Raw genomic sequence first — 23,342 nt, 5'->3', positions numbered from 1 at the left:
GATACCTCATTTATATCATTTTTTTATGTTTTGGCGCTTTTATACGATAAAAACTATTTTATAGAAAAAATAATTATTTTTGCATCACTTTATTCTCAGGACTATAACTTTTTTATTTTTTTGCTGATGATGCTGTATGGCGGCTCGTTTTTTGCGGGACAAGATGACGTTTTCAGCGGTACCATGGTTAGTTATATCTGTCTTTTTGATCGCGTGTTATTCCACTTTTTGTTCGGCAGTATGATAATAAAGCGTTGTTTTTTGCCTCGTTTTTTTTTTTTTTTTTCTTACGGTGTTTACTGAAGGGGTTAACTAGTGGGCCAGTTTTATAGGTCGGGCCGTTACGGACGCGGCGATACTAAATATGTGTACTTTTATTGTTTTTTTTTTATTATTTAGATAAAGAAATGTATTTATGGGAATAATATTTTTTTTTTTTTCATTATTTTGGAATATTTTTTTTAATTTTTTTTACACATTTGAAATTTTATTTTTTTACTTTTTTACTTTGTCCCAGGGGGGGACATCACAGATCAGTGATCTGACAGTTTGCACAGCACTCTGTCAGATCACTGATCTGACATGCAGCGCTGCAGCCTTCACAGTGCCTGCTCTGAGCAGGCTCTGTGAAGCCACCTCCCTCCCTGCAGGACCCGGATCCGCGGCCATCTTGGATCCGGGGCTGGAGGGAGCAGGGAGGGAGGTGAGACCCTCGCAGCAACGCGATCACATCGCGTTGCTGCGGGGGGCTCAGGGAAGCCCGCAGGGAGCCCCCTCCCTGCGCGGTGCTTCCCTGTACCGCCGGCACATCGCGATCATCTTTGATCGCGGTGTGCCGGGGGTTAATGTGCCGGGGGCGGTCCGTGACCGCTCCTGGCACATAGTGCCGGATGTCAGCTGCGATAAACAGCTGACAACCGGCCGCGATCGGCGGCGCTCCCCCCGTGAGCGCTGCCGATCGCATATGACGTACTATTGCGTCCTTGGGAAGTAAAGCCCATCCTACATGGACGCAATAGTACGTCTAATGGCAGAAAGGGGTTAATATTGCCCTTTCTGCTTGTGTGCCAGTCTTGACTCCTGGGTGTGCCATCTCTCTCTCTCTCTCCAATTGTGGGCCATAGAAAGCCTATTATTTTTTTTGCTTGATTTGGGTTCCAAAATCTACCTGAAAAAATCACTACATCAATCATTGGGAGAAAAATATTGGCCTCTGGGCTTGTGTGCCACTCCTGACTCCTGTGTGCGTCATCTCTCACTCAGTGGGCCATAGAAAGCCTATTTTTTGTTTTATTTGTTTTCTAAATTCTCCCTGAAAAAATCATTTTATTTTATTTGGTTTCTAAATTCTTCCTGAAAAAATCATTTTATTCTATTTTTTTTTTCTAAAGTCTCCCTGAAAAAAAAAAAAAATCAGTGGGAGATTAATATTGCCCTTTCTGCTTGTGTGCCAGTCTTGACTCCTGGGTGTGCCACCTCTCTCTCTCTCTCCAATTGTGGGCTATAGAAAGCCTATTATTTTTTTTGCTTGATTTGGGTTCCAAAATATACCTGAAAAAATCACTACATCAATCATGGGAGAAAAATATTGGCCTCTGGGCTTGTGTGCCACTCCTGACTCCTGTGTGCGTCATCTCTCACTCAGTGGGCCATAGAAAGCCTATTTTTTGTTTTATTTGTTTTCTAAATTCTCCCTGAAAAAATCATTTTATTTTATTTGGTTTCTAAATTCTTCCTGAAAAAAATCATTTTATTCTATTATTTTTTTTTTCTAAAGTCTCCCTGAAAAAAAAAAAAAAATCAGTGGGAGATTAATATTGCCCTTTCTGCTTGTGTGCCAGTCTTGACTCCTGGGTGTGCCATCTCTCTCTCTCTCTCCAATTGTGGGCCATAGAAAGCCTATTATTTTTTTTGCTTGATTTGGGTTCCAAAATCTACCTGAAAAAATCACTACATCAATCATTGGGAGAAAAATATTGGCCTCTGGGCTTGTGTGCCACTCCTGACTCCTGTGTGCGTCATCTCTCACTCAGTGGGCCATAGAAAGCCTATTTTTTGTTTTATTTGTTTTCTAAATTCTCCCTGAAAAAATCATTTTATTTTATTTGGTTTCTAAATTCTTCCTGAAAAAATCATTTTTTTTATTATTTTTTTTTTCTAAAGTCTCCCTGAAAAAAAAAAAAAATCAGTGGGAGATTAATATTGCCCTTTCTGCTTGTGTGCCAGTCTTGACTCCTGGGTGTGCCATCTCTCTCTCTCTCTCCAATTGTGGGCCATAGAAAGCCTATTATTTTTTTTGCTTGATTTGGGTTCCAAGATATACCTGAAAAAATCACTACATCAATCATGGGAGAAAAATATTGGCCTCTGGGCTTGTGTGCCACTCCTGACTCCTGTGTGCGTCATCTCTCACTCAGTGGGCCATAGAAAGCCTATTTTTTGTTTTATTTGTTTTCTAAATTCTCCCTGAAAAAATCATTTTATTTTATTTGGTTTCTAAATTCTTCCTGAAAAAATCATTTTATTCTATTATTTTTTTTTCTAAAGTCTCCCTGAAAAAAAAAAAAAATCAGTGGGAGATTAATATTGCCCTTTCTGCTTGTGTGCCAGTCTTGACTCCTGGGTGTGCCATCTCTCTCTCTCTCTCCAATTGTGGGCCATAGAAAGCCTATTATTTTTTTTGCTTGATTTGGGTTCCAAAATCTACCTGAAAAAATCACTACATCAATCATTGGGAGAAAAATATTGGCCTCTGGGCTTGTGTGCCACTCCTGACTCCTGTGTGCGTCATCTCTCACTCAGTGGGCCATAGAAAGCCTATTTTTTGTTTTATTTGTTTTCTAAATTCTCCCTGAAAAAATCATTTTATTTTATTTGGTTTCTAAATTCTTCCTGAAAAAATAATTTTATTCTATTATTTTTTTTTTCTAAAGTCTCCCTGAAAAAAAAAAAAAAAATCAGTGGGAGATTAATATTGCCCTTTCTGCTTGTGTGCCAGTCTTGACTCCTGGGTGTGCCATCTCTCTCTCTCTCTCTCCAATTGTGGGCCATAGAAAGCCTATTATTTTTTTTGCTTGACTTGGGTTCCAAAATCTACCTGAAAAAATCACTACATCAATCATTGGGAGAAAAATATTGGCCTCTGGGCTTGTGTGCCACTCCTGACACCTGTGTGCGTCATCTCTCACTCAGTGGGCCTTAGAAAGCCTATTTTTTGTTTTATTTGTTTTCTAAATTCTCCCTGAAAAAATCATTTTATTTTATTTGGTTTCTAAATTCTTCCTGAAAAAATCATTTTATTCTATTATTTTTTTTTCTAAAGTCTCCCTGAAAAAAAAAATAAAAATCAGTGGGAGATTAATATTGCCCTTTCTGCTTGTGTGCCAGTCTTGACTCCTGGGTGTGCCATCTCTCTCTCTCTCTCCAATTGTGGGCCATAGAAAGCCTATTATTTTTTTAGCTTGATTTGGGTTCCAAAATCTACCTGAAAAAATCACTACATCAATCATTGGGAGAAAAATATTGGCCTCTGGGCTTGTGTGCCACTCCTGACTCCTGTGTGCGTCATCTCTCACTCAGTGGGCCATAGAAAGCCTATTTTTTGTTTTATTTGTTTTCTAAATTCTCCCTGAAAAAATCATTTTATTTTATTTGGTTTCTAAATTCTTCCTGAAAAAATCATTTTTTTTTATTATTTTTTTTTTTCTAAAGTCTCCCTGAAAAAAAAAAAAAATCAGTGGGAGATTAATATTGCCCTTTCTGCTTGTGTGCCAGTCTTGACTCCTGGGTGTGCCATCTCTCTCTCTCTCTCCAATTGTGGGCCATAGAAAGCCTATTATTTTTTTAGCTTGATTTGGGTTCCAAAATCTACCTGAAAAAATCACTACATCAATCATTGGGAGAAAAATATTGGCCTCTGGGCTTGTGTGCCACTCCTGACTCCTGTGTGCGTCATCTCTCACTCAGTGGGCCATAGAAAGCCTATTTTTTGTTTTATTTGTTTTCTAAGTTCTCCCTGAAAAAATCATTTTATTTTATTTGGTTTCTAAATTCTTCCTGAAAAAATCATTTTTTTTTATTATTTTTTTTTTTCTAAAGTCTCCCTGAAAAAAAAAAAAATCAGTGGGAGAATAATATTGCCCTTTCTGCTTGTGTGCCAGTCTTGACTCCTGGGTGTGCCATCTCTCTCTCTCTCTCTCCAATTGTGAGCCATAGAAAGCCTATTGTTTTTTTTGCTTGATTTGGGTTCCAAAATCTACCTGAAAAAATCACTACATCAATCATTGGGAGAAAAATATTGGCCTCTGGGCTTGTGTGCCACTCCTGACTCCTGTGTGCGTCATCTCTCACTCAGTGGGCCATAGAAAGCCTATTTTTTGTTTTATTTGTTTTCTAAATTCTCCCTGAAAAAATCATTTTGTTTTATTTGGTTTCTAAATTCTTCCTGAAAAAATCATTTTATTCTATTATTTTTTTTTTTAAAGTCTCCCTGAAAAAAAAAAAAAAATCAGTGGGAGATTAATATTGCCCTTTCTGCTTGTGTGCCAGTCTTGACTCCTGGGTGTGCCATCTCTCTCTCTCTCCAATTGTGGGCCATAGAAAGCCTATTATTTTTTTTGCTTGATTTGGGTTCCAAAATCTACCTGAAAAAATCACTACATCAATCATTGGGAGAAAAATATTGGCCTCTGGGCTTGTGTGCCACTCCTGACTCCTGTGTGCGTCATCTCTCACTCAGTGGGCCATAGAAAGCCTATTTTTTGTTTTATTTGTTTTCTAAATTCTCCCTGAAAAAATCATTTTATTTTATTTGGTTTCTAAATTCTTCCTGAAAAAATCATTTTTTTTATTATTTTTGTTTTTCTAAAGTCTCCCTGAAAAAAAATAAAAAATCAGTGGGAGATTAATATTGCCCTTTCTGCTTGTGTGCCAGTCTTGACTCCTGGGTGTGCCATCTCTCTCTCTCTCTCCAATTGTGGGCCATAGAAAGCCTATTATTTTTGCAGCTTGATTTCGGTTCCAAAATCAACCTGAAAAAATCACTACATCAATCATTGGGAGAAAAATATTGGTCTCTGGGCTTGTGTGCCACTCCTGACTCCTGTGCGCGTCATCTCTCACTCAGTGGGCCATAGAAAGCCTATTTTTTGTTTTATTTGTTTTCTAAATTTTCCCTGAAGAAATCATTTTATTTTATTTGGTTTCTAAATTCTTCCTGAAAAAATCATTTTATTTTATTTTGTTTCTAAAGTCTCCCTGAAAAAAAAAACAAAAAATAAAAAAAAAACAGTGGGAGATGAATATTTTCATTTGTGCTTCAGTGACAGTCCTGCGTGTGTGGCATCTCTCTCATTTGGTGCCACCAAAAACAGAGTGTGTAACATTGTGCCTGATTTTCGTTGTGGTCTCACCCACCTGTAAAGGGGTAGCTAAATCATACTGAAGTTATAGCTCACCGTGTAAGTTGTGTGACAGCAACAAATACCGTTAGTTTGGTTACGTTTTTAAAACAATGAGGAAGTCTGGTGGAAGAGGTCGTGGCCGGGGGCGTTCATTGTCAGCTGGTAATGAGGGTAGTGGTAGTGGTGGAGCATGAGGTGGTCGTGGGAAAAAAAATATTGCACCTAAGTCTGGAGCTGTGGAGCCAGGTTCGTCGTCTGGCTACACAAGGCCTCGAACGCTCCCTTTTCTGGGAGTAGGAAAACCGCTTTTAAAGCCGGAGCAGCAAGAGCACGTTTTGGCTTATCTTGCTGACTCAGCCTCTAGCTCTTTTGCCTCCTCTCGTGAAACTGGTAAATGTAAAAGCAGCGCATCGTTAGTGGATGTTCACGGTCAGGGACAAGTCGCTTCCTTGTCCTCTTCAGCAAAAACAACAACAGAGAAGAATGCAGCAGGTGACACAACAGGTTACTCCATGGAGCTCTTTACACATACCGTCCCTGGCTTAGAAAGTGAAGCAGTTAACAGTCCATGCCCATTACAAGTTGAATCTGACATGGAGTGCACTGATGCACAGCCACAGCCAGACTACTATGCTGGTCCTTTGACTCAGACCACAACATTGCCCTCGCAGGGTAATGATCAAGAATCAGACCCTGATGAGACTATGTTGCCCCATCACGAACGCTATACCACCGACCGACACGGTGACACAGACAAAGTTGCACACGAGCTACAAGAAGAGGTAATAGATGACCCAGTTCTTGACCCCAATTGGCAGCCATTGGGGGAACAGGGTGCAGGCGGCAGCAGTTCTGAAGCGGAGGAGGGGCCGCAGCAGGCATCAACATCGCAACAGGTTCCATCTGCCGGGCCCGTATCTTGCCCAAAACGCGTGGCAAAGCCAAAACCTGTTGGAGGACAGTGTGGCCATCCGGTTAAAGCTCAGTCTGCAATGCCTGAAAAGGTATCCGATGCTAGAAAGAGTGCAATCTGGCATTTTTTTAAACAACATCCAATTGATCAGCGCAAAGTCATCTGTCAAAAATGTTCAACTACCTTAAGCAGAGGGCAGAATCTGAAAAGTCTCAATACAAGTTGCATGCATAGACATTTAACCACCATGCATTTGCAAGCTTGGACTAACTACCAAACGTCCCTTAAGGTTGTAGCACCCACGGCCAATGAAGCTAGTCATCAACGCAACATCCCTTCCGGCAGTGTAGGGCCACCATTTTCCGCACCACCTGCAGTATCTGTGCAGGTTTCTTTGCCAGGCCAAAGCAGTCAGGGTCAGGGAATCACCAGTTTCGTAGTAGGAAACACTGCATCTAGGGCACCGGCGGCAACAATACCATCTCCCACCGTCTCTCAGTCTGCCATGTCCACCGGCACCCCCGCTAGTTCCACGATCTCCAGCTCTCCAGTCCAGCTCACCCTACATGAGACTATGGTTAGAAAAAGGAAGTACTTAGCCTCGCATCCGCGTACACAGGGTTTGAACGCCCACATAGCTAGACTAATCTCGTTAGAGATGATGCCCTACCGGTTAGTTGAAAGCGAAGCTTTCAAAGCCCTGATGGACTACGCTGTACCACGCTACGAGCTACCCAGTCGACACTTTTTTTCCAGAAAAGCCATCCCAGCCCTCCACCAGCATGTTAAAGAGCGCATCGTCCATGCACTCAGGCAATCTGTGAGCACAAAGGTGCACCTGACAACAGATGCATGGACCAGTAGGCATGGCCAGGGACGTTACGTGTCCATCACGGCACACTGGGTGAATGTTGTGGATGCAGGGTCCACAGGGGACAGCAAGTTTGGGACAGTTCTGCCTAGCCCACGGTCTAGGAAACAGTTGGCTGTAGCCGTTCGCACCCCCTCCTCCTCCTCTTCGTCCTCCTGCAGAAGCGAGAGCTCATCCACAGACCGCAGTCGCACAACCACTCCATCCGCAGCTGCCACTGTTGCACACCAGGTCTCCCATTATGGGGCAGCTACGGCAAACGTCAGCAGGCTGTATTGGCTATGAAGTGTTTGGGCGACAACAGACACACCGCGGAAGTTCTGTCCGAGTTCTTGCAGAAAGAAACGCAGTCATGGCTGGGCACTGTAGATCTTGAGGCAGGCAAGGTAGTGAGTGATAACGGAAGGAATTTCATGGCTGCCATCTCCCTTTCCCAACTGAAACACATTCCTTGCCTGGCTCACACCTTAAACCTGGTGGTGCAGTGCTTCCTGAAAAGTTATCCGGGGTTATCCGACCTGCTCCTCAAAGTGTGTGGACTTTGCTCACATATCCGCCGTTCGCACCGTACACTCCAGCCGTATGCAGACCTATCAGCGTTCTTTGAACCTTCCCAAGCATCGCCTAATCATAGACGTTGCAACAAGGTGGAACTCAACACTGCACATGCTTCAGAGACTGTGCGAACAGAGGCGGGCTGTTATGTTTTTGTGGGAGGATACACATACACGGGCAGGCAGTAGGATGGCAGACATGGAGTTGTCAGGTGTGCAGTGGTCGAAGATTCAAGACATGTGTCAAGTCCTTCAGTGTTTTGAGGAATGCACACGGCTGGTTAGTGCAGACAACGCCATAATAAGCATGAGCATCCCCCTAATGCGTCTGCTTATGCAAAGTTTGACGCACATAAAGGATCAGGCATCTGCAGCTGAGGAAGAGGAAAGCCTTGATGACAGTCAGCCATTGTCTGGCCAGGGCAGTATACAGGACAAGGTAGCGGGCGAAGAGGAGGAGGAGGACGAGGAGGATGATGGGGATGATTATATTTTTAATGAGGAAGCTTTTCCGGGGCCACTGGAAATTGTTGGCGCGGCAAGGCCGGGTTCTGGTTTTTTGAGGGACACAAGTGACGTGGATTTGCCTGACACTGCCCCTCAACCAAGCACAACCGCAGATTTGAGAACTGGAACTTTGGCCCACATGGCGGATTATGCCTTACGTATCCTCAAAAGGGACACACGCATTACTAAAATGATGAACGATGACGATTACTGGTTGGCCTGCCTCCTTGATCCTCGCTATAAAGGCAAATTGCAAAATATAATGCCACATGAGAACTTGGAACTAATATTAGCAACCAAACAATCAACTCTTGTTGACCATTTGTTTCTGGCATTCCCTGCACACAGCGCCCGTGATCGTTCTCACACGAGCTGCAGGGGCCAGCAGACCAGAGGTGTTAGAGGGGCAGAAATCAGAAGTGGTGTTGGCCAGAGGGGTTTTCTGACCAGGTTGTGGAGTGATTTTGCTATGACCGCAGACAGGACAGGTACTGCAGCATCAATTCAAAGTGACAGGAGACAACATTTGTCCAGTATGGTTACAAACTATTTTTCATCCCTTATCGACGTTCTCCCTCAACCGTCATTCCCATTTGATTACTGGGGATCCAAATTAGACACTTGGCCAGAATTGGCAGAATATGCATTGCAGGAGCTTGCTTGCCCGGCAGCTAGTGTCCTATCAGAAAGAGTATTCAGTGCTGCAGGTTCAATACTAACAGAAAAAAGGACTCGTCTGGCTACCCAAAATGTAGATGATCTAACCTTCATTAAAATGAACCACAACTGGATTTCGAAATCTTTTGCCCCACCTTGCCCGCCTGACACCTAGCTTTCCTATGAAAAGGTCTTGCCTGTGGACTATTATGAATGACTTTTCCAATATCGTAATTTGCTGCACCTGATTGTCCAGCATACGACATGTTTACACCTCCCTAAATGGCCAAACTCCCCACACGGGGCCGTGGTATCGCCACTTGGCGCCAGCACCCGTGAGAGTGCTGTTTTTTTTCTGAAGAGGTGGGTGTGCCCGCTTTTGGTCGACGGCACTGCCACTGGGTCCCTCATAGTACAATAAAGTGTCTCTGGTGGTGGTGGTGCGCACCCAACGTCAGACACACCGTTGTAATATGAAGGGCCCTGGGCCTGTACCGCCGGCCACAAGACAGTTCCCCCCCCCCAGCTCAAACAGTGCTCTACCACTTGCAAAATTATCTCTCACAGCTCCACCAATGTTTAGTCTATGCGCTGACATCCTTCAATGCCTGGCACTGACAATACCATTGTATTGACATTTTTGTTATGTTAGGCCTTTGAAGCCTGTCTGCGGTCCCTCCTTCCACTAGGCCTCCACTGACCATTGTACTGCTGCCCGTGTACCCCTGGAACCAATTTTAAATTGCCAACAGCCCAATTTTGTTATGTTAGGCCTTCGAAGCCTGTCTGCAGTCCCTTCTTTCTACTACTACTACACTGACCAGACCACTGCTGCCCGTGTACCCCTGGAACCAATGTTAAATTGCCTGCACCCCTATTTTTGTTATGTTAGGCCTTCGAAGCCTGTCTGCGGTCCCTCCTTCCACTAGGCCTCCACTGACCATTGTACTGCTGCCCGTGTACCCCTGGAACCAATTGTAAATTGCCAACAGCCCTATTTTTTTATGTTAGGCCTTCGAAGCCTGTCTGCGGTCCCTCCTTCCACTTGGCCTCCACTGACCATTGTACTGCTGCCCGTGTACCCCTGGAACCAATGTAAAAGTGCCTACAGCCTGTCCAATTTGTTATGTTAGGCCTTCAAAGCCTGTCTGCGGTCCCTTCTTTCTACTACAACTACACTGACCAGACCACTGCCGCCCGTGTACCCCTGTAACCTATTTTAAAGTGCATACAGCCAATTTTTATTCTCTATTTTACAATTATAAAGCCCAGATGGACTACGCTGTACCATGGTAAGAGCTACCCAGTCATCACTTCTTTTGCGAGAAAAGCCATCCCAGCACTACAGCATCATGTAAAAATCTGCATTGTCCATGCTCTCTGGCTATCTAATAGTAGAAAGGTGCACCTGACAACAGATGCATGGACCAGTAGGCATGTCCACGAAAGGTTAGATGTCCATTATGGCGCACTGGGTTAATGTTGTGGATGCATGGTCCACAGGGGACAGCCTACAAAGTCTGTCTGCAGTCCCAAATATAAATTGTCCTCCACCAATGCTGCCTGTGTACCCCTGGAACATTTCATAAACTCCATTGACCAAAATTTGGGGTTTACAGCCTACTACCAGTGTCTGCCGCTCCAAGGTGTTCCCCGGGTTGCCTTTTCTGAGCTTTGATCTTCAGGCTCTTCTTAAGTAGTTGTTGAAAACAACACTGCATTCGGCCTACAAGTTGGGTCTGGGGTGTAGAGATGGTGTGTTCCACTCCAAGGTGTTCCCCAGGTTTCCTCGCCATTGCTGCGATCTTAATGCTCTCGTTTAGTAGTTGTTGGAAACTACAGTGCATTAGGCCTACAAATTGGGTATGGGGTGTAGAGAGATGGTGTGTTCCACTCCAAGGTGTTCCCCAGGTTTCCTCGCCATTGCTGCGATCTTAATGCTCTCATTTAGTAGTTGTTGGAAACTACAGTGCATTAGGCCTACAAATTGGGTATGGGGTGTAGAGAGATGGTGTGTTCCACTCCAAGGTGTTCCCCAGGTTTCCTCGCCATTGCTTCGATATTCCTGCTCTCGTTTAGTAGTTGTTGGAAACTACACTGCATTAGGCCTACAAATTGGGTATGGGGTGTAGAGAGACGGTGTGTTACACTCCAAGGTGTTCCCCAGGTTTCCTCTCCATTGCTTCGATCTTCCTGCTCTCGTTTAGTAGTTGTTGGAAACTACAGTGCATTAGGCCTACAAATTGGGTATGGGGTGTAGAGAGATGGTGTGTTCCACTCCAAGGTGTTCCCCAGGTTTCCTCGCCATTGCTGCGATCTTAATGCTCTCGTTTAGTAGTTGTTGGAAACTACACTGCATTAGGCCTACAAATTGGGTATGGGGTGTAGAGAGACGGTGTGTTACACTCCAAGGTGTTCCCCAGGTTTCCTATCCATTGCTTCGATCTTCCTGCTCTCGTTTAGTAGTTGTTGGAAACTACAGTGCATTAGGCTTACAAATTGGGTATGGGGTGTAGAGAGATGGTGTGTTCCACTCCAAGGTGTTCCCCAGGTTTCCTCGCCATTGCTTCGATCTTCCTGCTCTCGTTTAGTAGTTGTTGGAAACTACACTGCATTAGGCCTACAAATTGGGTATGGGGTGTAGAGAGATGGTGTGTTCCACTCCAAGGTGTTCCCCAGGTTTCCTCTCCATTGCTTCGATCTTAATGCTCTCGTTTAGTAGTTGTTGGAAACTACAGTGCATTAGGCCTACAAATTGGGTATGGGGTGTAGAGAGATGGTGTGTTCCACTCCAAGGTGTTCCCCAGGTTTCCTCGCCATTGCTGCGATCTTAATGCTCTCGTTTAGTAGTTGTTGGAAACTACAGTGCATTAGGCCTACAAATTGGGTTTGGGGTGTAGAGAGATGGTGTGTTCCACTCCAAGGTGTTCCCCAGGTTTCCTCGCCATTGCTTCGATCTTCCTGCTCTCGTTTAGTAGTTGTTGGAAACTACACTGCATTGGGCCTACAAATTGGGTATGGGGTGTAGAGAGACGGTGTGTGACACTCCAAGGTGTTCCCCAGGTTTCCTCTCCATTGCTTCGATCTTCCTGCTCTCGTTTAGTAGTTGTTGGAAACTACAGTGCATTAGGCCTACAAATTGGGTATGGGGTGTAGAGACGGTGTGTTCCACTCCAAGGTGTTCCCCAGGTTTCCTCGCCATTGCTTCGATCTTAATGCTCTCGTTTAGTAGTTGTTGGAAACTACACTGCATTAGGCCTACAAATTGGGTATGGGGTGTAGAGAGATGGTGTGTTACACTCCAAGGTGTTCCCCAGGTTTCATCCACATTGCTTCGGTCTTCCGACTCTCGTTTAGTAGTTGTTGGAAACTACAGTGCATTAGGCCTACAAATTGGGTATGGGGTGTAGAGAGATGGTGTGTTCCACTCCAAGGTGTTCTCCAGGTTGCCTTTCCTGAGCTTCGATCTTCCGGCTCTCGTTTAGTAGTTCTTGGAAACTACACTGCATTAGGCCTACAAATTGGGTATGGGGTGTAGAGAGATGGTGTGTTCCACTCCAAGGTGTTCTCCAGGTTGCCTTTCCTGAGCTTCGATCTTCCGGCTCTCGTTTAGTAGTTGTTGGAAACTACGCTGCATTAGGCCTACAAATTGGGTATGGGGTGTAGAAAGATGGAGTGTTCCACTCCAAGGTGTTCTCCAGGTTGCCTTTCCTGAGCTTCAATTTTCTGGCTCTCGTTTAGTAGTTGTTGGAAACTACGCTGCATTAGGCCTACAAATTGGGTATGGGGTGTAGAGAGAAGGTGTGTTCCACTCAAAGGTGTTCTCCAGGTTGCCTTTCCTGAGCTTCGATCTTCCGGCTCTCGTTTAGTAGTTGTTGGAAACTACGCTGCATTAGGCCTACAAATTGGGTATGGGGTGTAGAGAGATGGTGTGTTACACTCCAAGGTGTTCTCCAGGTTGCCTTTCCTGAACTTCTATCTTCAGGCTCTCATTAAATTGTGGTTAAATGGAACAACTGCATTTGGCGTACTAGTTGGGTTGGGGCCTACTATCGGTGTCTGCCACTCCTTGCTGTTCTCCTGGTTTCCTGTCCTGAAATTCCATTTTCAGGCTCTCGTTAAGTAGTTGTTAATGTTAGACTGCATTTGGCCTACTAGTTGGGTTGGGGCCTACTATCGGTGTCTGCCACTCCTTGCTGTTCTCCTCCACTGAACAAAGCTGTGCCGCCTGTTTACTACGGTTGCCAATTTTGAACTGCATTTCAACTACTTACTGATTTGGGCCTACTCTCTGTGTCAGCCTCTCATTCCAGTTGTCCTCCACTGCAATGGCCCCTGGTTAGTCCTGTGTTACCAATTTTGAACTGCATTTAGCCCACTTTATTCTTTGGGTCTATATCTGTGTTTCCTCCTCATCCTGCCCATTGCCCAGCCAGTGATAGATGAGTCTGCTGGTACATTGACCCATAACGCTAAATTCCCCGTGCACACTACACAGCAAGATTGTGACCCTGCTGAAAGTCAGGTTCCTCTTCCCGCATACCATACCACCTTACACGGGGACAAAGAGGAAGGTGCAGATGAAAGTGCAGGTTCCTTCATCAGGTGGGGGGAGGAATACCAGTTGGCGACGTCACTGGCACAGGGCCTCTCATAGTACGCAAAAGTGTTGCTGCCGGTGGGAGGCGCCCCCGCCGTGCAAACACACCGCTGTACTTTGAGGGGCCCTGTGCCAGTGCCAACGAGTGGGCCCCCCCTGCTTGCTCAGGATCACAGCACTTGCAAAGTTGAAATACTTTCCTCTCCCTGCTCCACTGCCGTGATGCGTTCCAGATTTCCTGGGCCCACTAATTACTTGAACCAGCCCTACCCCCCACAACTTTAGCCAAATGACCCCCAATTTCAAATGCCTTCCAATTATTATAAGCTAAATTACGATTGACAAGCTTCAATAAAAAGAATGGATGTTTTTACCATTAAAATGGGCAGTGTAGGTGTTTTCCTGGCCTCCACTCACTGCCGACTATGCTCCCCCATTGACTTGCATTGGGTTTCGTGTTTCGGGCGATACCCGACTTTTCGCAATAATCGGCCGATTCCACTCGACGCGACTTCTAAGATAGTCGGGTTTCGCAAAACACGACTCGACTCTAAAAAGGTCAAGGTCGCTCAACCCTAGTCCCGGATGCTGCGCCATCGTGTCATAACATCATCCACTGCAATTACATGGTCAGAAATATTGTTCAGTATCATTCTGAACATAGCTTATTCCAGTTGTCAGTGATATATTCTTCTTCTTTTTTTTTTCTAACACCATTATTTCCATGGTGCTGCAGACCATGGTGCTGCAGAGGTCTATATATCGGCCAAAGTTAATAACTTGACAGTCACAGACTGGTAGAGAGGGGAGAGAACCCTGTTCTTGCAAACATACTTTAGGTAAGATTTTGGATAGGAAAAGAAAATGCCTTGTGCAATAATTAGCCTAATGTGCTAAATTATGTCAAAAAAAGACAAGGGTCAACACCCCTCTGGACGAGGTATGAGGCCAAGAAAATATTTAGCAGGGCAAGATCAAGATTACCTATGTACAGAAACACTTTTGCATGTTAATCAGCTTTAGAAATTGCCAAAAATGGCCATAAATGACATAGAAAGATAAAAATGATTGCTCAAGTAATCATGGAGGGAAAGCATCTTGTAAAGTTCAATCTTGTGAATACATGAGTGTACTTACATAGACTTGTCTGCTCCGCACGTGGCCGTTGGGCATAATCGGGGATTAGGAGCCAACAGATGGCCCTCCAAGCTGCCTCTTTCCTGGCCCGGTTGGAGTAGTTGGGATCCCGCTGGTCCCATATTTCTGGCCTTTCTTGGATCAGGATGAGGAGCATATCCACATTTATTATGCTGGCCATGCTGCTTGGAACTCCGTGGAGGCGAGCACCAGACTTCCGGGATGTCTGTGTGGCTTTTTGAGCTAATTAGCATGTCTGAGATTCATGATTGAGGGCTTGGCTCAATTCCTTGCACCTGGCGATGTCTGGAGATGTCTGGCGTATTTCACGCAAGTCACACTGTTGGTCCATGTGTAATCCGTATTTTTCTGGCCCCCATAGACTTTTATTGGCAATTTTTTTGCGCAATACGGTGACAAACGCAGCATGCTGCGATTTTCTACGGCCGTAGAAGCCCATATAATACGGATCAGTAAAATATGGCAGGTAGAGGCTTGGCATAGAGATGCATTGTACCGTATGCAATCCGTATTTTCTGCACCTCTCATACGTCCGTAAAACTCACTAGTGTGAGGCCGGCCAAAAAGTCAAATGGCGCTCCTTCCTTTCTGAGCCCTGTTGTGTGCCCAAACAGTGGTCCTCCCCATATATGGGTATCGGTGTACTCAGGACAAATTGTACAATAAATTTTGGGGTCCAGTTTCTCCTTTTACCCTTGGTAAAATTAAAAAAAATGTTGCTAAAAATCATTTTTGTAACTAAAAAGATAAATGTTCATTTTTTCCTTCCATGTTGCTTCTGCTGTTGTGAAGCACCTGAAGGGTTAATAAACTTCTTGAATGTGTTTTTGTGCACCTTGAAGGGTGCATTTTTTAGACTGGTGTCATTATTGGGTATTTTCAGCCATATAGACCCCTCAAACTCACTTCAAATGTGAGGTGGTCCCTAAAAAAATGGTTTTGTAAATTTTGTTGTAAAAATGAGAAATCGCTTGGTAATTTTTTAACCCTAAGGCTGGCGTCACACTCGGCGTAAGACAATACGGTCCGTATATTACGACCGTAATACGCTGAAAAGTCCCCAAAATAGTGGTCCGTAGCTCCTCCGTAGGCAGGGTGTGTCAGCGTATTTTGCGCATGGCATCCTCCGTTTGTAATCCATATGGCATCTGTACTGCGTGTTTTTCTCGCAGGCTTGCAAAACCGACATACGGCTATACAAGGGATCCATGTGTAAAAAAAAAACAAAACATATATACTGTCTATATATATATATATATATATATATATATATATATATATACTAGCTGAAGAGCCCGGCGTTGCCTGGGCATAGTAAATATCTGTGGTTAGTTATAGCACCTCACTTCTCTTATTTTCCCATCACGCCTCTCATTTTCCCAATCACATCTTTCATTTTCCCCCTCACATCTCTCATTTTCTCCCTCACTCCTCTCATTCCCCCCTAACACTTGTCATTTCGACCTCACATCTGTCATTTTCCGATCACTCCACTATTTTCCCTCACTCCTCTCATTTTGCACTCACACTTTTTCATTTTCACCTCACACCTCTCATTTTCACCTCAGAATATACATGTTTGTCATCTCTCTTATATATAGTATACACCTGTATGTCATCTCCTGTATATAGTATATACCTGTATGTAATCTCTTCTGTATATAGTATATACCTGCTGTGTGTCATCTCCCCTGTATATAGTATATATCTGTGTGTAATCTCCTCCTGTATATAGTATATACCTGTATGTCATCTTCTATATATAGCATATACCTGTATGTCATCTCCTCCTGTATATAGTATATACCTGTAGGTCATCTGCTCCTGTATATAGTATATACCTGTGTGTCATCTCCTCCTCTATATAGTATATACTTGTGTGTCATCTCCCCTGTATATAGTATATACCTGTGTGTCATCTCCTCCTGTATTAGACCTCGTTCACACGTTATTTGCTCAGTATTTTTACCTCAGTATTTGTAAGCTAAATTGGCAGCCTGATAAATCCCCAGCCAACAGGAAGCCCTCTCCCTGGCAGTATATATTAGCTCACATATACACATAATAGACAGGTCATGTGACTGACAGCTGCCGGATTTCCTATATGGTACATTTGTTGCTCTTGTAGTTTGTCTGCTTATTAATCAGATTTTTATTTTTGAAGGATAATACCAGACTTGTGTGTGTTTTAGGGCGAGTTTCGTTTGTCAAGTTGTGTGTGTTGAGTTGCGTGTGGTGACATGCATGTAGCGACTTTTGTGAGATGAGTATTGTGTGGCAACATGCGTGTAGCAACTTTTTGTGTGTCGAGTTGCATGTGACAGGTTAGTGTAGCAAGTTGTGTGCAGCAAGTTTTGCGCATGGCAAGTTTTGCGCGTGGCGAGTTTTATGTGTGGTGCCTTTTGAGTATGTGCAAGTTTTGTGTGAGGCAACTTTTGCATGTGTTGCAACTTTTGTGCATGTGGCAATTTTTCCGCGTGTGCAAGTTTTGCGTGTGGCGAGTTTTCCATGAGGTGAGTTTTGCACTTGTGGCGAGTTTTGCAAGAGCCTAGTTTTTGCATGTGGCGAGTTCTGCGCGTGGTGAGTTTTGAGCGGCGACTTTTGTGTTTCGACTTTTATGTGGCGAGGTTGGTGTATGTGTGGTGAAATGTGTGCTGAGGGTGGTATATGTGTTCAAGCACGTGGTAGTGTGTGGCGCATTTTGTGTGTGTGTTCATATCCCCGTGTGTGGTGAGTATCCCATGTCGGGGCCCCACCTTAGCAACTGTACGGTATATACTCTTTGGCGCCATCGCTCTCATTCTTTAAATCCCCCTTGTTCACATCTGGCAGCTGTCAATTTGCCTCCTACACTTTTCCTTTCATTTTTTCCCATTATGTAGATAGGGGCAAAATTGTTTGGTGAATTGTAAAGCGCGGGGTTAAAATTTCACCTCACAACATAGCCTATGACGCTCTCGGGGTCCAGACGTGTGACTGTGCAAAATTTTGTGGCTGTAGCTGCGACGCCTCCAACACTTTTCCTTTCACTTTTTCCCCATTATGTAGATAGGGGCAAAATTGTTTGGTGAATTGGAAAGCACGGGGTTAAAATTTCACCTCACAACATAGCCTATGACGCTCTCAGGGTCCAGATGTGTGACTGTGCAAAATTTTGTGGCTGTAGCTGCGACGCCTCCAACACTTTTCCTTTCACTTTTTTCCCCATTATGTAGATAGGGGCAAAATTGTTTGGTGAATTGAAATGCGCGGGGTTAAAATTTCGCTTCACAACATAGCCTATGACGCTCTCGGGGTCCAGACGTGTGACTGTGCAAAATTTTGTGGCTGTAGCTGCGACGGTGCAGATGCCAATCCCGGACATACACACATACACACACACGCACACACATTCAGCGTTATATATTAGATATATGTCAGTAGACACATATATGTATATATATTAATATTTCATACTGCGCGAGATAGCTTTAAAGCCGGTAATTCAATTGCCGGCTTTTGCTATCTCCTTCCTAAACCCGACATGATATGAGACTTGGTTTACATTCAGTAAACCATCTCATATCCCCATTTTTTTTGCATATTCCACACTACTAATGTTAGTAGTGTGTATATGCAAAATTTGGCCATTCTAGCTATTAAATTAAAGGGTTAAATGGCGGAAAAAATTGGCGTGGGCCCCCGCGCAATTTTCTCCGCCAGAGTAGTAAAGCCAGTGACTGAGGGCAGATATTAATAGCCTGGAGAGGGTCCACGGTTATTGGCCCCCTTCTGGCTAAAAACATCTGCCCCAGCCACCACAGAAAAGGCACATCTGTAAGATGCGCCTATTCTGGCACTTGGCCACTCTCTTCCCATTCCCGTGTAGCGGTGGGATATGGGGTAATGAAGGGTTAATGCCACCTTGCTATTGTAAGGTGACATTAAGCCAAATTAATAATGGAGAGGCGTCAATTATGACACCTATCCATTATTAATCCAATAGTAGTAAAGGGTTAAAAAAAACACAAACACATTATTACAAAGTATTTTAATGAAATAAAAACAAAGGTTGTTGTAATATTTTATTCTACGCTCAATCCATCTGAAGACCCTCGCTCTGTAACAAATAAAAAATAATAAACCAACAATATACATACCTTCCGAAGATCTGTAACGTCCCACTATGTAAATCCATCTGAAGGGGTTAAAATATTTTACAGCCAGGAGCTCTGCTAATGCAGTGCTGCTCGTGGCTGCAAAACCCCGGGGAATGAATGGAAACTAGGTCAATGACCTGTAGTTAACTTCATTCGCGGTGAGGCGCCCTCTGCTGGATGTCCTTCGAGCGTGGGAAAAAATCAGAAAAGTTCCCAGGCTCGAGTTCAAATGAGGACAACCAGCAGAGGGTGCCTCACCATGAATGAAGGTAACTATAGGTCATTGACCTAGTTTCCATTCATTCGCTGGGGTTTTACAGTCAGGAACACAGCTGCATTATAGCAGAGCTCCTGGCTGTAAAAAAAATTAACCCCTTCAGATGGATTTACAACGTGGGACGTTACAGATCTACGGAAGGTATGTATATTGTTGGTTTATTATTTTTTCTTTGTCACAGAGCGAGGGTCTTCAGCTAGTGGATTGAGCGTACAATAAAATATTACAACAAACAGTGTGTTTATTTCATTAAAAGACTTTTTAATAATGTGTGTGTGTTTGTTTAACTCTTTCATACAATTGGATTAATAATGGATAGGTGTCAGAATTGACACCTCTCCATTATTAATCTGGCTTAATGTCACCTTACAATAGCAAGGTGACATTAACCCTTCATTACCCCATATCCCACCGCTACACGGGAATGGGAAGAGAGTGGCCAAGTGCCAGAATAGGCGCATCTTACAGATGTGCCTTTTCTGGGGTGGCTGGGGGCAGATGTTTTTAGCCAGGGGGGGGCAATAATAACCATGGACCCTCTCCAGGCTATTAATATCTGCCCTCAGTCACTGGCTTTACTACTCTGGCGGAGATAATTGCGCGGGAGCCCACGCCAATTTTTTCCACCATTTAACCCTTTAATTTAATAGCTAGAACGGCCAAATTTTGCACATACACACTACTAACATTAGTAGTGTGGAATATGCAAAAAAAAGGGGGATATGACATGGTTTACTGTATGTAAACCATGTCTCATATCATGTCGGGTTTAGGAAGGAGATAGCAAAAGCCGGCAATTGAATTACCGGCTTTTAAGCTATCTCGCGCTGGATAAAATATTAATATATATATATATATGTGTCTCACTAACATTATATATATATTATATATATAGACAGTATATATGTTTTTATTATTTTTTGAGCACATGGATCCCTTGTATATCCGTATGTTGGTTTTGCAAGCCTGCGAGAAAATCTCGCAGTACGGATGCCATACGGATTACATACGGAGGATGCCATGCGCAAAATACGCTGACACACCCTGCCTACGGAGGAGATACGGACCACTATTTTGGGGACTTTTCAGCGTATTACGGCCGTAAATTGCAGACCGTATTTTTATACGCTGTGTGTGACGCCGGCCTAAGTGTGCAAATCACACATGTGCTTGGGGGGATGGCGTGAAACTGAATTCTTGCACCTGCTGAAAAACCTAGATAAACCTCTGCTGTGGCCTCATCTGCAAAGAGCACCAAAATACCTTGTACTGGTCCTGCATGGAGCTGATTCTCATTTCCAGAAGTTTTGCAACAATTCATCCATGTGTGAATTCAAGCTAATACTTAGAGCACTAAGATGAAAGGTTATTTCACTCTACAACCATCTCTTTTGAAATTGTAGACCAGGCACTTTGTTTGCAGTTTGCTTAAGGCAAGGGATGCTTGAGAATAAAATTAAAGGCCTTGCTCTCTGCTGTGTGCAGCCAATGCCTTCTGAAGCACAAAGGAATTCTATGTATTGTTTGTGAGAAACAATTTCCTACAGGACCAAGGCAATACATATATATCATCCAAACATCTTGTTCAAGTATAATGTTGGTAATGATGGCATATACTGTATGTGCATGGAGAAGAATGGCAGACCATTCAGGTCAGCGCCTTAGAACCAAGAGGCGAAAATCCGAATGAGAGGTCTAAAGGTAATATTAAAAAGGCATAAAAGGAAACGGAAAACACCTTTATTGAGACAATTGGTGAGAGAGAATCACTATTGTGCAAAAATGCAAAAGAGAAGTGCTCTCTTACAGAAGCATAGTTTTGACTATTATAGTTATGCTGTGTTGTTCCATATCTGGATATTGTTTCATACCAAAAGCAAATTAGTGTAAAAATACCCAGTATATCATCATTAACTCCTTAGCAACCATGGGAATTTCAGTTTTTGAATTTCTGTCTTTGCTCCCCTTCTTCTCAGAGCCATAACTTTTTTATTATTCGGTCAATATGGCCATGTGAGTGCTTGTTTTTCTGTGTGACAAGTTGTACTTTTGAACAACACAATTCGTTGTAACATTTTGATAACTGGAAAATGGGAACAAAATTCCAAGGGTGGTGAAATTGCATTAAATTGCAATTCCACAGCTGTTTGTTGTTTTTTTTACCATGTTCACTAAATGCTAAAACTATGTATACACACACACATATATACAGTGGGGCAAAAAAGTATTTAGTCAGTCAGCAATAGTGCAAGTTCCACCACTTAAAAAGATGAGAGGCGTCTGTAATTTACATCATAGGTAGACCTCAACTATGGGAGACAAACTGAGAAAAAAAAATCCAGAAAATCACATTGTCTGTTTTTTTATCATTTTATTTGCATATTATGGTGGAAAATAAGTATTTGGTCAGAAACAAACAATCAAGATTTCTGGCTCTCACAGACCTGTAACTTCTTCTTTAAGAGTCTCCTCTTTCCTCCACTCATTACCTGTAGTAATGGCACCTGTTTAAACTTGTTATCAGTATAAAAAGTCACCTGTGCACACCCTCAAACAGTCTGACTCCAAACTCCACTATGGTGAAGACCAAAGAGCTGTCAAAGGACACCAGAAACAAAATTGTAGCCCTGCACCAGGCTGGGAAGACTGAATCTGCAATAGCCAACCAGCTTGGAGTGAAGAAATCAACAGTGGGAGCAATAATTAGAAAATGGAAGACATACAAGACCACTGATAATCTCCCTCGATCTGGGGCTCCACGCAAAATCCCACCCCGTGGGGTCAGAATGATCACAAGAACGGTGAGCAAAAATCCCAGAACCACGCGGGGGGACCTAGTGAATGAACTGCAGAGAGCTGGGACCAATGTAACAAGGCCTACCATAAGTAACACACTACGCCACCATGGGCTCAGATCCTGCAGTGCCAGACGTGTCCCACTGCTTAAGCCAGTACATGTCCGGGCCCGTCTGAAGTTTGCTAGAGAGCATTTGGATGATCCAGAGGAGTTTTGGGAGAATGTCCTATGGTCTGATGAAACCAAACTGGAACTGTTTGGTAGAAACACAACTTGTCGTGTTTGGAGGAAAAAGAATACTGAGTTGCATCCATCAAACACCATACCTACTGTAAAGCATGGTGGTGGAAACATCATGCTTTGGGGCTGTTTCTCTGCAAAGGGGCCAGGACAACTGATCCGGGTACATGAAAGAATGAATGGGGCCATGTATCGTGAGATTTTGAAGGCAAACCTCCTTCCATCAGCAAGGGCATTGAAGATGAAACGTGGCTGGGTCTTTCAACATGACAATGATCCAAAGCACGCCGCCAGGGCAACGAAGGAGTGGCTTCGTAAGAAGCATTTCACGGTCCTGGAGTGGCCTAGCCAGTCTCCAGATCTCAACCCTACAGAAAACCTTTGGAGGGAGTTGAAAGTCCGTGTTGCCAAGCGAAAAGCCAAAAACATCACTGCTCTAGAGGAGATCTGCATGGAGGAATGGGCCAACATACCAACAACAGTGTGTGGCAACCTTGTGAAGACTTACAGAAAACGTTTGACCTCTGTCATTGCCAACAAAGGATATATTACAAAGTATTGAGATGAAATTTTGTTTCTGACCAAATACTTATTTTCCACCATAATATGCAAATAAAATGTTAAAAAAACAGACAATGTGATTTTCTGGATTTTTTTTTCTCAGTTTGTCTCCCATAGTTGAGGTCTACCTATGATGTAAATTACAGACGCCTCTCATCTTTTTAAGTGGTGGAACTTGCACTTTTGCTGACTGACTAAATACTTTTTTGCCCCACTGTATATATATATATATATATATATATATATATACAAGATGGTAGCCCGGCTCTAACGCATCGGGTATTCTAGAATATGTATGCATAGTGTATAGCACAGCCCACGTAGTATATTGCACAGCCCACACAGTACATTGCGCAGCCCACGCAGTACATTGCGCAGCCCACGCAGTACATTGTGCAGCCCACACAGTACATTGCGCAGCCCACGCAGTACATTGCGCAGCCCACGTAGTATATTGCGCAGCCCATGTAGAATGTTGCGCAGCCTATGTTGTACATTGCGCAGCCCATGTAGTATATTGCTCAGCCCATGTTGTATATTTTGCAGCCCACATAGTATATTGCGCAGTCCACGTAGTATATTGCGCAGCCCACATTGTATATTGCGCAGCCCACGTTGTATATTACACAGCTCACGTAGTATATTGCGCAGCGAACGTTGTATATC

The sequence above is a fragment of the Ranitomeya imitator genome, chromosome 1, assembly GCF_032444005.1.
Source record: "Ranitomeya imitator isolate aRanImi1 chromosome 1, aRanImi1.pri, whole genome shotgun sequence".
Classification (NCBI taxonomy): Eukaryota; Metazoa; Chordata; class Amphibia; order Anura; family Dendrobatidae; genus Ranitomeya; species Ranitomeya imitator.
Note: the sequence above shows the minus strand (reverse complement) of the source record.